Source organism: Nerophis lumbriciformis, linkage group LG24 (assembly GCF_033978685.3).
Source record: "Nerophis lumbriciformis linkage group LG24, RoL_Nlum_v2.1, whole genome shotgun sequence".
Taxonomy (NCBI): domain Eukaryota; kingdom Metazoa; phylum Chordata; class Actinopteri; order Syngnathiformes; family Syngnathidae; genus Nerophis; species Nerophis lumbriciformis.
In genome coordinates, this window is record NC_084571.2 from 39,538,460 (window position 1) to 39,552,500 (window position 14,041).

General features: G+C 30.4%; 1 protein-coding gene across 3 annotated transcripts in view; it reads left to right on the top strand.

The window, feature by feature from the left end:
- Positions 1-6,410: 6,410 nt before the first annotated feature.
- Positions 6,411-14,041, top strand: part of adgrl1a (adhesion G protein-coupled receptor L1a) — a 562,743-nt gene continuing 555,112 nt past the window's right edge. For all 3 annotated transcript variants that reach the window (XM_061982077.1, XM_061982076.1, XM_061982075.1), the window contains exon 1: positions 6,411-6,871. The gene's annotated coding sequence lies outside the window, so the exon portion shown is untranslated. The remainder of the gene's footprint in view (positions 6,872-14,041) is intronic.

Here is a 14,041-nt window from a genome sequence, read left to right on the forward strand (position 1 = left end):
AAATTAATGGGGAAATTGTCGCTTTCTCGGTCCGAATCGCTCTCGCTGCTGGTGGCCATGATTGTAAACAATGTGCAGATGTGAGGAGCTCCACAACCTGTGACGTCACGCTACTCGTCTGCTACTTCCGCTACAGGCAAGGCTTTTTTATCAGCGACCAAAAGTTGCCAACTTTATCGTCGATGTTCTCTACTAAATCCTTTCAGCAAAAATATGGCAATATCGCGAAATAATCAAGTATGACACATAAAATGGACCTGCTATCCCCGTTTAAATAAGAAAATCACATTTCAGTAGGCCTTTAAGAGGCAAATACAACAATGAGTAGAGGAGTGTTATGTGTGTGTATATGTGTAAATAAACGAACACTGAAATTCAAGTATTTATTTTATTTGCATATATATATACATATATATATATATATATATATATATATATATATATATATATATATATATATATATATATATATATATATATATATATATATATATATATATATTAGGGCTGCAACAACTAATCGATTAAATCGATTAAAATCGATTATAAAAATAGTTGGCGATTAATTTAGTCATCGATTCGTTGGATCTATGCTATGCGCATGTGCAGAGGCTTTTTTTGATTTTTTTTTAAATTCTTTATTTATTTATTTTATAAACCTTTATTTATAAACTGCAACATCTACAAAGAGCTGAGAAACAATAATCAAAATAAGTATGGTGCCAGTATGCTGTTTTTTTTCCAATAAAATACTGGAAATGATAGAAATGTAGTTTGTCTCTTTTATCCGATTATTATTTGATTAATCGAAGTAATAATCGACAGATTAATCGATTATCAAATGAATCGTTAGTTGCAGCCCTAATATATATATATATATATATATATATATATATATATATATATATATATATATATATATATATATATATATTTATATATATATGTATATATATATATGTATATATATATGTATATATATATATATATTTTTTTTTTATATATATATATGTATATATATATATATATATATTTATATATATATATATATATATATATATATATATATATATATATATATATATATATATACATATATATACATATATATATATATATGTATATATATATATATATATATATATATATATATATATATATATATATATATATATATATATATATATATATATATATATATATATATATATATATATATATGTGTATAAGAAATACTTGAAATTCAGTGAATTCTAGCTATAAATATACTCCTCCTATGAAATAACATGTGTGTAAAAATGTGAAGTGCTCCCCCTCTGGTCAACATATGAAATAACAAGTGTGTGTAAGGAATTGAAATGCACCCCCTTTGGCCAAAATTAATTTAAAAAAATAAATGCATATGTATTTAGAGACATACTGTAATAACATGAAGTAAATAATGATTAAAAACCAATTACAAACAAAAAATATAGCTAAGACATTTTTTTAACTAAAAGTAGTCTTTTTCTCACAATGTGTCGACATTTGTCTTATAAAATTGGTAACGATTTCTCATATTCTTTCTGTTTCTGTAATATTGCAATATTTTCTCTTAAAATTATTACTTTTTTTAGGTAGAATTATTACTTTTTAATGCAAAATGGTGACCTTTTTCATATAAAATTCTGACTTTTATCACAATATTGTAAACGTTTTTTTGTTGTAAAATAGTGACAGTTTTTGAGTAAAATTATGACTTTTGCTATGATTTTGCCAAGTAAAAATTTGTTAAATTATTATAATATTGCCAACATTTTTAAGTTTTCTTATAAAATTGTGAAATTCCAACTTTTATCATAATATTGCACAAATGTTCAGTTTTTCTTGTAAAATTTGGACTTGCGTTGATAAAAACTGACGACTTTTATTATAATACTGCCAAAATTGTAAGTTTTTTCACAACAATCTTTTTTTATATTTGCATAGTATGTATATATTATTAATGTTGTAAATACACTTCTTTATATATCTAGAAAGGCTGGTCCTAAAGAGGGAGGCATTTTTCTCAGGTCTCAATTAGGTAACACATACAAGAGTGTGTGTGTGTGTGTTTTGTATTTTTAGCCTTCTTGAGACACAAAGAAGGAAAAGTATCTTCCATATGAGGAGGTGTGAACAAGTGATGACATAAATCAATAACATTGCATCTAATAGACAATGTCTCATTTGCACCCCTGCTGGTGACATCTATCAACATGAGGGTGGTCCCAAAAAGGAGGGATTTTTCAAATTGACTGTGTGTCACTTTTAAAAGTGCTCCCCCTCTGGTCAACATATGAAATAACATGTGTGTGTAAAAATTTGAAGTTTGGTCAAAATTAATTTTAAAAATAAATCTGCATATTGAGACATACTGTAATAACTTGAAGTAAATAATGAAGATTAAAAACCAATTACAAACCAAAAATTCGAAAAATAATAAAAGCAGTTTTTTTTTTTTAACAATGTGTCGACTTTTTTTCTTATAAAATTGGGAACAATTTCTCATATTCTTTCTGTCTCTGTAATATTGCGATATTTTCTCGTCAATTGATTACTTTTTTTAGGTAAAATTATTACTTTTTAATGCAAAATGGTGACATTTGTCATATAAAATTCTGACTTTTATCACAATATTGCCCATTTTTTTGTTGTTCTTGTAAACTGGTGACATTTTTTGAGTAGAATTATGACTTTTGTCACAATTTTGCAGAGTAAAATTCCGATTATTATTATTATAATATTGCCAACATTTTTAAGTTTGCTTATAAAGTTGTGACTTTTGTTGAGTAAAATGACGACTCTTTTCATAAAATTGCCAACATTTTAAGCTTTTCTTGTAAAATTGCGACTGCTATTGAGTAAAATTCCAACTTTTATCAAAGGATTACAAATTATTTTGTTGTTCTTGTAAAACAGTGAAATTCTTTGAGTAAAATGATGACTTTTGTCATCATTTTGCCAAGTAAAATTCCGATTATTATTATAATACTGCCAAAAATTTAAAGTTTTCTTATTAAATTGTGACTTTCTTGTAACACTGCGTTAATAATTGAGTAAAAGTCCAACTTTTATCATAATATTGTACAAATATTCCGTTTTTCTTGTATAGGTTTGACCTGCGTTGATAAAAAATGACGACTTTAATATAACACTGCCAAAATTCTAAGTTTTTCTTGTGAAATTGTGACCTTTTTCTTGTGAAATTTCAACACATTTTTCACAAGAAGCTTTTTTTTTATATTTGCATAGTATGTATATATTATTAATGTTGTAAATACACTTCTTTTTATATCTAGAAAGGCTGGTCCTAAAGAGGGAGGCATTTTTCTCAGGTCTCAAGAAGGTAACACATACAAGAGTGCGTGCGTGTGTGTGTGTGTGTGTGTGTGTGTGTACGTACATGGAGACATACTGTAATAATTTGAAGTAAATAAAGAAGATTAAAAACCAATTACAAAAAAAAAAAAAAAAATTTAAAAATTAACTAAAGTCCATCTTTTTCTCACAATGTGTCGACTTTTTTCTTATAAAATTGGGAACAATTTCTCATAATCGTTTTGTTTCTGTAATTTTGCAATATGTTCTCGTAAAATTATTACTTTTTTTAGGTAAAATTATTTTATTTTTTTTAGGTAAATTTATTTATTTTTATTAGGTAAAATTATACAATTCTGACTCATCACAACATTGTACATTTTTATGCTGTTGTAAAATAGTGACAGTTTTTGAGTAAAATTATGACTTTTTTCATGATTTTGCCAAATAAAAATGTGTTATATTATTGTTATAATACTGCCAACATTTTTAAGTTTTCTTGTAAAATTGGGAATTTTGTCGAGTAAAATGACTACTCTTTTCACACAATCGCCAAAATGTTCAACTTTTTCTTTGTAAAATTGCGACTGTCATTGAGTAAAATTTCAACTTTTATCATAATATTGCACAAACGTTCAGTTTTTCTTGGAAAATTTTGACTTGCGTTGATAAAACAATGACGACTTTAATATAACACTGCCAAAATTCTAAGTTTTTCTTGTGAAATTGTGACCTTTTTCTTGTGAAATTTTTCACAAGAACCTTTTTCTAAATATTTGCATAGTATGCATATATTATTAATGTTGTAAATACACTTCTTTTATAAAATTGGGAACAATTTCTCATATTCGTTTTGTTTCTGTAATATTGCAATATTTTCTCGTAAAATTATTACTTTTTTTAGGTAAATTTTTTTTTTATTTTTTTTTTTAGGTAAAATTATTTATTTTTTTAGGTAAAATTATTACTTTTTAATGCAAAATGGTGACATTGGTCGTATACAATTCTGACTCATCACAACATTGTACATTTTTATGTTGTTGTAAAATGGTGACAGTTTTTGAGTAAAATTATGACTTTTTTCATGATTTTGCCAAATAAAAATGTGTTATATTATTGTTATAATACTGCCAACATTTTTAAGTTTTCTTGTAAAATTGGGAATTTTGTCGAGTAAAATGACGACTCTTTTCATATAATCGCCAAAATGTTCAACTTTTTTTTTTGTAAAATTGCGACTGTTATTGAGTAAAATTTCAACTTTTATTATAATATTGCACAAATGTTCAGTTTTTCTTGTAAAATTTTGACTTGCGTTGATAAAAAATGACGACTTTGATATAACACTGCCAAAATTCTAAGTTTTTCTTGTGAAATTGTGACCTTTTTCTTGTGAAATTGTGACCTTTTTCTTGTGAAATTTTTCACAAGAAGCTTTTTTTTATATTTGCATAGTATGCATATATTATTAATGTTGTAAATACACTTATTTTATAAAATTGGGGACAATTTCTCATATTCGTTTTGTTTCTGTAATATTGCAATATTTTCTCGTAAAATTATTACTTTTTTTAGGTAAAATTATTATTATTTTTTAGGTAAAATTACTAATTTTTTTTTTAGGTAAAATTATTACTTTTTAATGCAAAATGGTGACATTGGTCGTATACAATTCTGACTCATCACAACATTGTACATTTTTATGTTGTTGTAAAATAGTGACAGTTTTCGAGTAAAATTATGACTTTTGTCATGATTTTGCCAAATAAAAATGTGTTATATTATTGTTATAATATTGCCAACATTTTTAAGTTTTCTTGTAAAATTGGGAATTTTGTCGAGTAATCGCCAAAATGTTCAACTTTTTCTTTGTAAAATTGCGACTGTCATTGAGTAAAATTTCAACTTTTATCATAATATTGCACAAATGTTCAGTTTTTTTTGTAAAATTTTGACTTGCGTTGAAAAAAATGACGACTTTAATATAACTGCCAAAATTGTAAGTTTTTCTTGTGAAATTGTGACCTTTTACTTGTGAAATTTTTCACAAGAAGCTTTTTTTAAATATTTGCATAGTATGCATATATTATTAATGTTGCAAATACACTTCTTTTATAAAATTGGGAACAATTCCTCATATTCGTTTTGTTTCTGTAATATTGCAATATTTTCTCGTAAAATTATTACTTTTTTTAGGTAAAATTATTACTTTTTAATGCAAAATGATGACATTGGTCATATACAATTCTGACTCATCACAACATTGTACATTTTTATGTTGTTGTAAAATAGTGACAGTTTTCGAGTAAAATTATGACTTTTGTCATGATTTTGCCAAATAAAAATGTGTTATATTATTGTTATAATACTGCCAACATTTTAAAGTTTTCTTGTAAAATTGGGAATTTTGTCGAGTAAAATGACGACTCTTTTCATATAATCGCCAAAATGTTCAACTTCTTTTTGTAGTGTTTGTGTGACAATCATTGGTACTTTAACTTTAACTTTAAAATTGCGACTGTTATTGAGTAAAATTTCAACTTTTATCATAATATAGCACAAATGTTCAGTTTTTCTTGTAAAATTTTGACCTGCGCTGATAAAAAAATGACGACTTTAATATAACACTGCCAAAATTCTAAGTTTTTCTTGTGAAATTGTGACCTTTTTCTTGTGAAATTTCAACACATTTTTCACAAGAAGCTTTTTTTTATATTTGCATAGTATGCATATATTATTAATGTTGTAAATACACTTCTTTATATATCTAGAAAGGCTGGTCCTAAAGAGGGAGGCATTTTTCTCAGGTCTCAAGAAAGTAACACATACAAGAGTGTGTGTGTGTGTGTGTGTTTGTGCGTGTGTGTGTGTGTGTGTGTGTGTGTGTGTGTGTGCGTGCGTGTGTGTGTGTGTGTGTGTGAGCGCGAAGAGGGGGAGAAAAAGAAGCGCTGAGTGTGTGCGTCAGTGCGCAGCACATCTGCGCAGAAAGAGAGAGAGCGAGAGAGAGGCAGAGAGAGAAAGTCCTTCCCTCCTCTTCGTCCTATTTGAGGCTGCAAAAGCGGGGCGAGGAGACGAACTCAACCAGCCAGGACATTTTCAAACAAAACTTCATTTTTTTATTTATTTTTTTGCTGTCATGCGCACTTGCAACTTGGGTGTTGTTGACGTTTTCACCTCGGAGCGGGACGATGCTTTTATTCGGATGATGATGATGATGCGCTGTCGTGCACAATCCAACCAGCGCTCGTTCCATCTCTGAGGATCCAACCCAGCCTTTTTTTGTATTTTTTATTTGTTACTTTCCTTACCTTAAAACCTTGTTTTTTTTGCCCCCCCTCTTGACGATAGCAGGCTGCTATTAATTTTTCATTCGTATGCATCTGCACGAAGGTGGCAGCAGAGGGGAGGAGGAGGAGGAGGAGGAGCAGCAGCGTGCAAATAAGTGAGGCGGGACGTGCGGCATGAATGAATGAATGCATGAATAAGACGCGCAGCCAGCATCCGACATAAAGCATCACTGGACGAGAAGGAGGTAGGAAACAAACATGCATTGTTTTGATGCTATATTATTCATGCAGTGTATAGAGCATTGCACATTATTATGAACACGTGATATATTTCACCTTCCTACTCATGCACATGCATATTTAGTGTTTGTGTATAGCACATTACTATGAACACATGAAATATGTCACCCTTCTATTCATGCATATGCATATTTAGTGTTTGTATATAGCATTATTATGAATACATTGGATATTCCCCCTTCTTTTTCATGCATATGCATATTTAGTGTGCAGCGTCTGTATATATTGCACTTAATTATGAATACATTGGATATTTCACATGCATATTTATTATTTGTATATAGCATTGCATTGCACTTTATTATGAACACATTGGATATTCCACCTTCTTTTTCATGCATATGCATATTTAGTGTGTAGTGTCTGTATATATTGCACTTAATTATGAATACATTGGATATTTCACCTTCCTATTCATGCATATTTACTATTTGTATATAGCATTGCATTGCACTTTATTATGAACACATTGGATATTCCACCTTCTTTTTCATGCATATGCATATTTAGTGTGCAGTGTTTGTATATATTGCACTTAATTATGAATACATTGGATATTTCACCTTCCTATTCATGCATATGCATATTTACTATTTGTATATAGCATTGCATTGCACTTTATTATGAACACATTGGATATTCCACCTTCTTTTTCATGCATATGCATATTTAATAATAATAATAATAATAATACCTGGGATTTATATAGCGCTTTTCTAAGTACCCAAAGTCGCTTTACATGTAGAACCCATCATTCATTCACACCCGGTGGTGGTAAGCTACTTTCATAGCCACAGCTGCCCTGGGGTAGACTGACATATTTAGCGTGCAGTGTCTGTATATATTGCACTTAATTATGAATACATTGGATATTTCACCTTCCTATTCATGCATATTTACTATTTATATATAGCATTGCATTGCACTTTATTTTGAACACATTGGATATTCCACCTTCTTTTTCACGCATATGCATATTTAGTGTGCAGCGTCTGTATATATCGCACTTAATTATGAATACATTGGATATTTCACCTTCCTATTCATGCATATTTACTATTTATATATAGCATTGCATTGCACTTTATTATGAACGCATTGGATATTCCACCTTCTTTTTCATGCATATGCGTATTTAGTGTGCAGCGTCTGTACATATTGCACTTAATTATGAATACATTGGATATTTCACCTTCCTCTTCATGCATATTTACTATTTATATATAGCATTGCATTGCACATTATTATGAAGACATTGGATATTCCACCTTCTTTTTCATGCATATGCATATTTAGTGTGCAGTGTCTGTATATATCGCACTTAATTATGAATACATCGGATATTTCACCTTCCTATTCATGCATATTTACTATTTATATATAGCATTGCATTGCACTTTATTATGAACACATTGGATATTCCACCTTCTTTTTCACGCATATGCATATTTAGTGTGCAGCGTCTGTATATAATGCATTTAATTATGAATACATTGGATATTTCACCTTCCTATTCATGCATATTTACTATTTATATATAGCATTGCATTGCACTTTATTATGAACACATTGGATATTCCACCTTCTTTTTCATGCATATGCATATTTAGTGTGCAGCGTCTGTATATATTGCACTTAATTATGAATACATTGGATATTTCACCTTCCTATTCATGCATATTTACTATTTATATATAGCATTGCATTGCACTTTATTATGAACGCATTGGATATTCCACCTTCTTTTTCATGCATATGCATATTTAGTGTGCAGCGTCTGTATATATTGGACTTAATTATGAATACATTGGATATTTCACCTTCCTATTCATGCACATGCATATTTACTATTTGTATATAGCATTGCATTGCACATTATTATGAACACATTGGGTATTCCACCTTCTTTTTCATGCATATGCATATTTAGTGTGCAGCGTCTGTATATAATGCATTTAATTATGAATACATTGGATATTTCACCTTCCTATTCATGCATATTTACTATTTATATATAGCATTGCATTGCACTTTATTATGAACACATTGGATATTCCACCTTCTTTTTCACGCATATGCATATTTAGTGTGCAGCGTCTGTATATATCGCACTTAATTATGAACACATTTGATATTTCACCTTCCTATTCATGCATATTTACTATTTATATATAGCATTGCATTGCACTTTATTATGAACGCATTGGATATTTCACCTTCTTTTTCACGCATATGCATATTTAGTGTGCAGTGTCTATATATATAGCACTTAATTGTGAATACATTGGATATTTCACCTTCCTATTCATGCATATTTACTATTCATATATAGCATTGCATTGCACTTTATTATGAACACATTGGATATTCCACCTTCTTTTTCACGCATATGCATATTTAGCGTGCAGCGTCTGTATATATTGCACTTAATTATGAATACATTGGATATTTCACCTTCCTATTCATGCATATTTACTATTTATATATAGCATTGCATTGCACTTTATTATGAACACATTGGATATTCCACCTTCTTTTTCATGCATATGCATATTTAGTGTGCGGCGTCTGTATATAGTGCATTTAATTATGAATACATTGGATATTTCCCCTTCCTATTCATGCATATGCATATTTACTATTTATATATAGCATTGCATTGCACATTATTATGAAAACATTGGGTATTCCACCTTCTTTTTCATGCATATGCATATTTAGTGTGCAGCGTCTGTATATATTGCACTTAATTATGAATACATTGGATATTTCACCTTCCTAATCATGCATATGCATATTTACTATTTGTATATAGCATTGCATTGCACTTTATTATGAACACATTGGATATTCCACCTTCTTTTTCATGCATATGCATATTTAGTGTGCAGCGTCTGTATATATTGCACTTAATTATGAATACATTGGATATTTCACCTTCCTATTCATGCATATTTACTATTTATATATAGCATTGCATTGCACTTTATTATGAACACATTGGATATTCCACCTTCTTTTTCACGCATATGCATATTTAGTGTGCGGTGTCTGTATATATCGCACTTAATTATGAATACATTGGATATTTCACCTTCCTATTCATGCATATTTACTATTTATATATAGCATTGCATTGCACTTTATTATGAACACATTGGATATTCCACCTTCTTTTTCACGCATATGCATATTTAGTGTGCGGTGTCTGTATGTATTGCACTTAATCATGAACACATTGGATATTTCACCTTCCTATTCATGCATATTTACTATTTATATATAGCATTGCATTGCACTTTATTATGAACACATTGGATATTCCACCTTCTTTTTCATGCATATGCATATTTAGTGTGCAGCGTCTGTATATATTGCACTTAATTATGAATACATTGGATATTTCACATGCATATTTATTATTTGTATATAGCATTGCATTGCACTTTATTATGAACACATTGGATATTTCACCTTCTTTTTCATGCATATGCATATTTAGTGTGCAGCGTCTGTATATATTTCACTTAATTATGAATACATTGGATATTTCACCTTCCCATTCATGCATATGCATATTTACTATTTGTATATTGCACATTATTATGAACACATTGGATATTCCACCTTCTTTTTCATGCATATGCATATTTAGTGTGCAGTGTCTGTATATATTGCACTTAATTATGAATACATTGGATATTTCACCTTCCTATTCATGCATATTTACTATTTATATATAGCATTGCATTGCACTTTATTATGAACACATTGGATATTCCACCGTCTTTTTCATGCATATGCATATTTAGTGTGCAGCGTCTGTATATATTGCACTTAATTATGAATACATTGGATATTTCACCTTCCTATTCATGCATATTTACTATTTATATATAGCATTGCATTGCACTTTATTATGAATACATTGGATATTCCACCTTTTTTTCATGCATATGCATATTTAGCGTGCAGCGTCTGTATATATTGCACTTAATTATGAATACATTGGATATTTCACCTTCCTCTTCATGCATATTTACTATTTATATATAGCATTGCATTGCACTTTATTATGAACACATTGGGTATTCCACCTTCTTTTTCATGCATATGCATATTTAGTGTGCAGCGTCTGTATATATTGCACTTAATTATGAATACATGAGATATTTCACCTTCCTCTTCATGCATATTTACTATTTATATATAGCATTGCATTGCACTTTATTATGAACACATTGGATATTCCACCTTCTTTTTCATGCATATGCATATTTAGCGTGCAGTGTCTGTATATTTTGCACTTAATTATGAATACATTGGATATTTCACCTTCCTATTCATGTATATTTACTATTTATATATAGCATTGCATTGCACTTTATTATGAACACATTGGATATTCCACCTTCTTTTTCACGCATATGCATATTTAGTGTGCAGCGTCTGTATATATCGCACTTAATTATGAATACATTGGATATTTCACCTTCCTATTCATGCATATTTACTATTTATATATAGCATTGCATTGCACTTTATTATGAACACATTGGATATTCCACCTTCTTTTTCATGCATATGCATATTTAGTGTGCGGCGTCTGTGTATATTGCACTTAATTATGAATACATTGGATATGTCACCTTCCTATTCATGCATATGCATATTTACTATTTGTATATAGCATTGCATTGCACTTTATTATGAACACATTGGATATTCCACCTTCTTTTTCATGCATATGCATATTTAATAATAATAATAATAATAACACCTGGGATTTATATAGCGCTTTTCTAAGTACCCAAAGTCGCTTTACATGTAGAACCCATCATTCATTCACACCCGGTGGTGGTAAGCTACTTTCATAGCCACAGCTGCCCTGGGGTAGACTGACATATTTAGCGTGCAGTGTCTGTATATATTGCACTTAATTATGAATACATTGGATATTTCACCTTCCTATTCATGCATATTTACTATTTTTATATAGCATTGCATTGCACTTTATTATGAACACATTTGATATTCCACCTTCTTTTTCACGCATATGCATATTTAGTGTGCAGCGTCTGTATATATTGCACTTAATTATGAATACATTGGATATTTCACCTTCCTATTCATGCATATTTACTATTTATATATAGCATTGCATTGCACTTTATTATGAACACATTGGGTGTTCCACCTTCTTTTTCATGCATATGCGTATTTAGTGTGCAGCGTCTGTACATATTGCACTTAATTATGAATACATTGGATATTTCACCTTCCTATTCATGCATATGCATATTTACTATTTGTATATGGCATTGCATTGCACTTTATTATGAACACATTGGATATTCCACCTTCTTTTTCACGCATATGCATATTTAGTGTGCAGCGTCTGTATATATTGCACTTAATTATGAATACATTGGATATTTCACCTTCCTATTCATGCATATTTACTATTTATATATAGCATTGCATTGCACTTTATTATGAACACATTGGGTATTCCACCTTCTTTTTCATGCATATGCATATTTAGTGTGCAGCGTCTGTATATATTGCACTTAATTATGAATACATGGGATATTTCACCTTCCTATTCATGCATATGCATATTTACTATTTGTATATGGCATTGCATTGCACTTTAATATGAACACATTGGATATTCCCCCTTCTTTTTCATGCATATGCATATTTAGTGTGCAGTGTCTGTATATTTTGCACTTAATTATGAGTACATTGGATATTTCACCTTCCTATTCATGCATATGCATATTTACTATTTGTATATTGCACATTATTATGAACACATTGGATATTCCCCCTTCTTTTTCATGCATATGCATATTTAGTGTGCAGTGTCTGTATATTTTGCACTTAATTATGAATACATTGGATATTTCACCTTCCTATTCATGCATATGCATATTTACTATTTGTATATTGCACATTATTATGAACACATTGGATATTCCCCCTTCTTTTTCATGCAAATGCATATTTAGTGTGCAGTGTCTGTATATTTTGCACTTAATTATGAATACATTGGATATTTCACCTTCCTATTCATGCATATGCATATGTACTATTTATATATAGCATTGCATTGCACTTTATTATGAACACATTGGATGTTTCACCTTCCTTGCCTCTTATCTGTGTGGCAAATATGAACTATGAGGAGCCACAAAGTGAAGTAGCTGAACATCCCACCCAGAGTAGCCCATTAATCCTCCACCTTGTCACATCCTGACCTGTGGGCCGCTCGCCCTAAGGGAGGGGAGGGTGGAGTACAGTACACACACACACACACACACACACACACACACACACACACACACACACACACACACACACACCCTAAGAGTCCTTGACAAATGTTCCTGCAGCAAATTGACTTGTGCTTTTTTTTTTAATTTCCCCCTTTTTAATGTAACTTTTTGCATGCTTCAGGATGATAAATGTCTCATTTTTCCTCGCCGCGTAAACAAACTCCGGCCGTAATTAAACATTTCGTCCAGTTTTAAATAATACAACCTCAAAGGGTACAAAAACAAAGCTCCATCTCGCTGTGGGGAGAAAATGAAGCCTCCTCTTCCTCTCCGTGTTATTGTGACAGAATGGAAGTCGAGCTTATTTCCGCCGTGCTTACTTTGTCCTGGGAAATTGGCATGTCTTGTCATTAGAAATTGTAATATTCAGGTTAGAAATAGCTACAATATTGCTTGTTCAAGAAGCCAGGCGCCCGATTGGTTCCCCGGCCAAGAAGACCGAGGGATTGACCTCCCAATCCCCATCCTTAAATTCTCTTAGTGGCCGAGTATTATTCACACATCAGCGTGGCGTTAATTCCATGCATTTCTTGTTACAAGCAGATGCTTAACCCCACAGAGAAGATTTATGGCCGTCTTGTCATGCACCTGTCAGAGGAAATATGAATTTTATTTATAAGTCAATATAAAACCGAAGGAATGTACACCCAGAGCGATACAAAATTGGATTAGGTCCAGGTGAGCGTTTTTTTATTTTTTTTAATGGTTTTATTGCTGACCTTAGGTCCAATATGAAAGGGGTGTACAAACTTTTCCTCCAAACGCCGATCTACG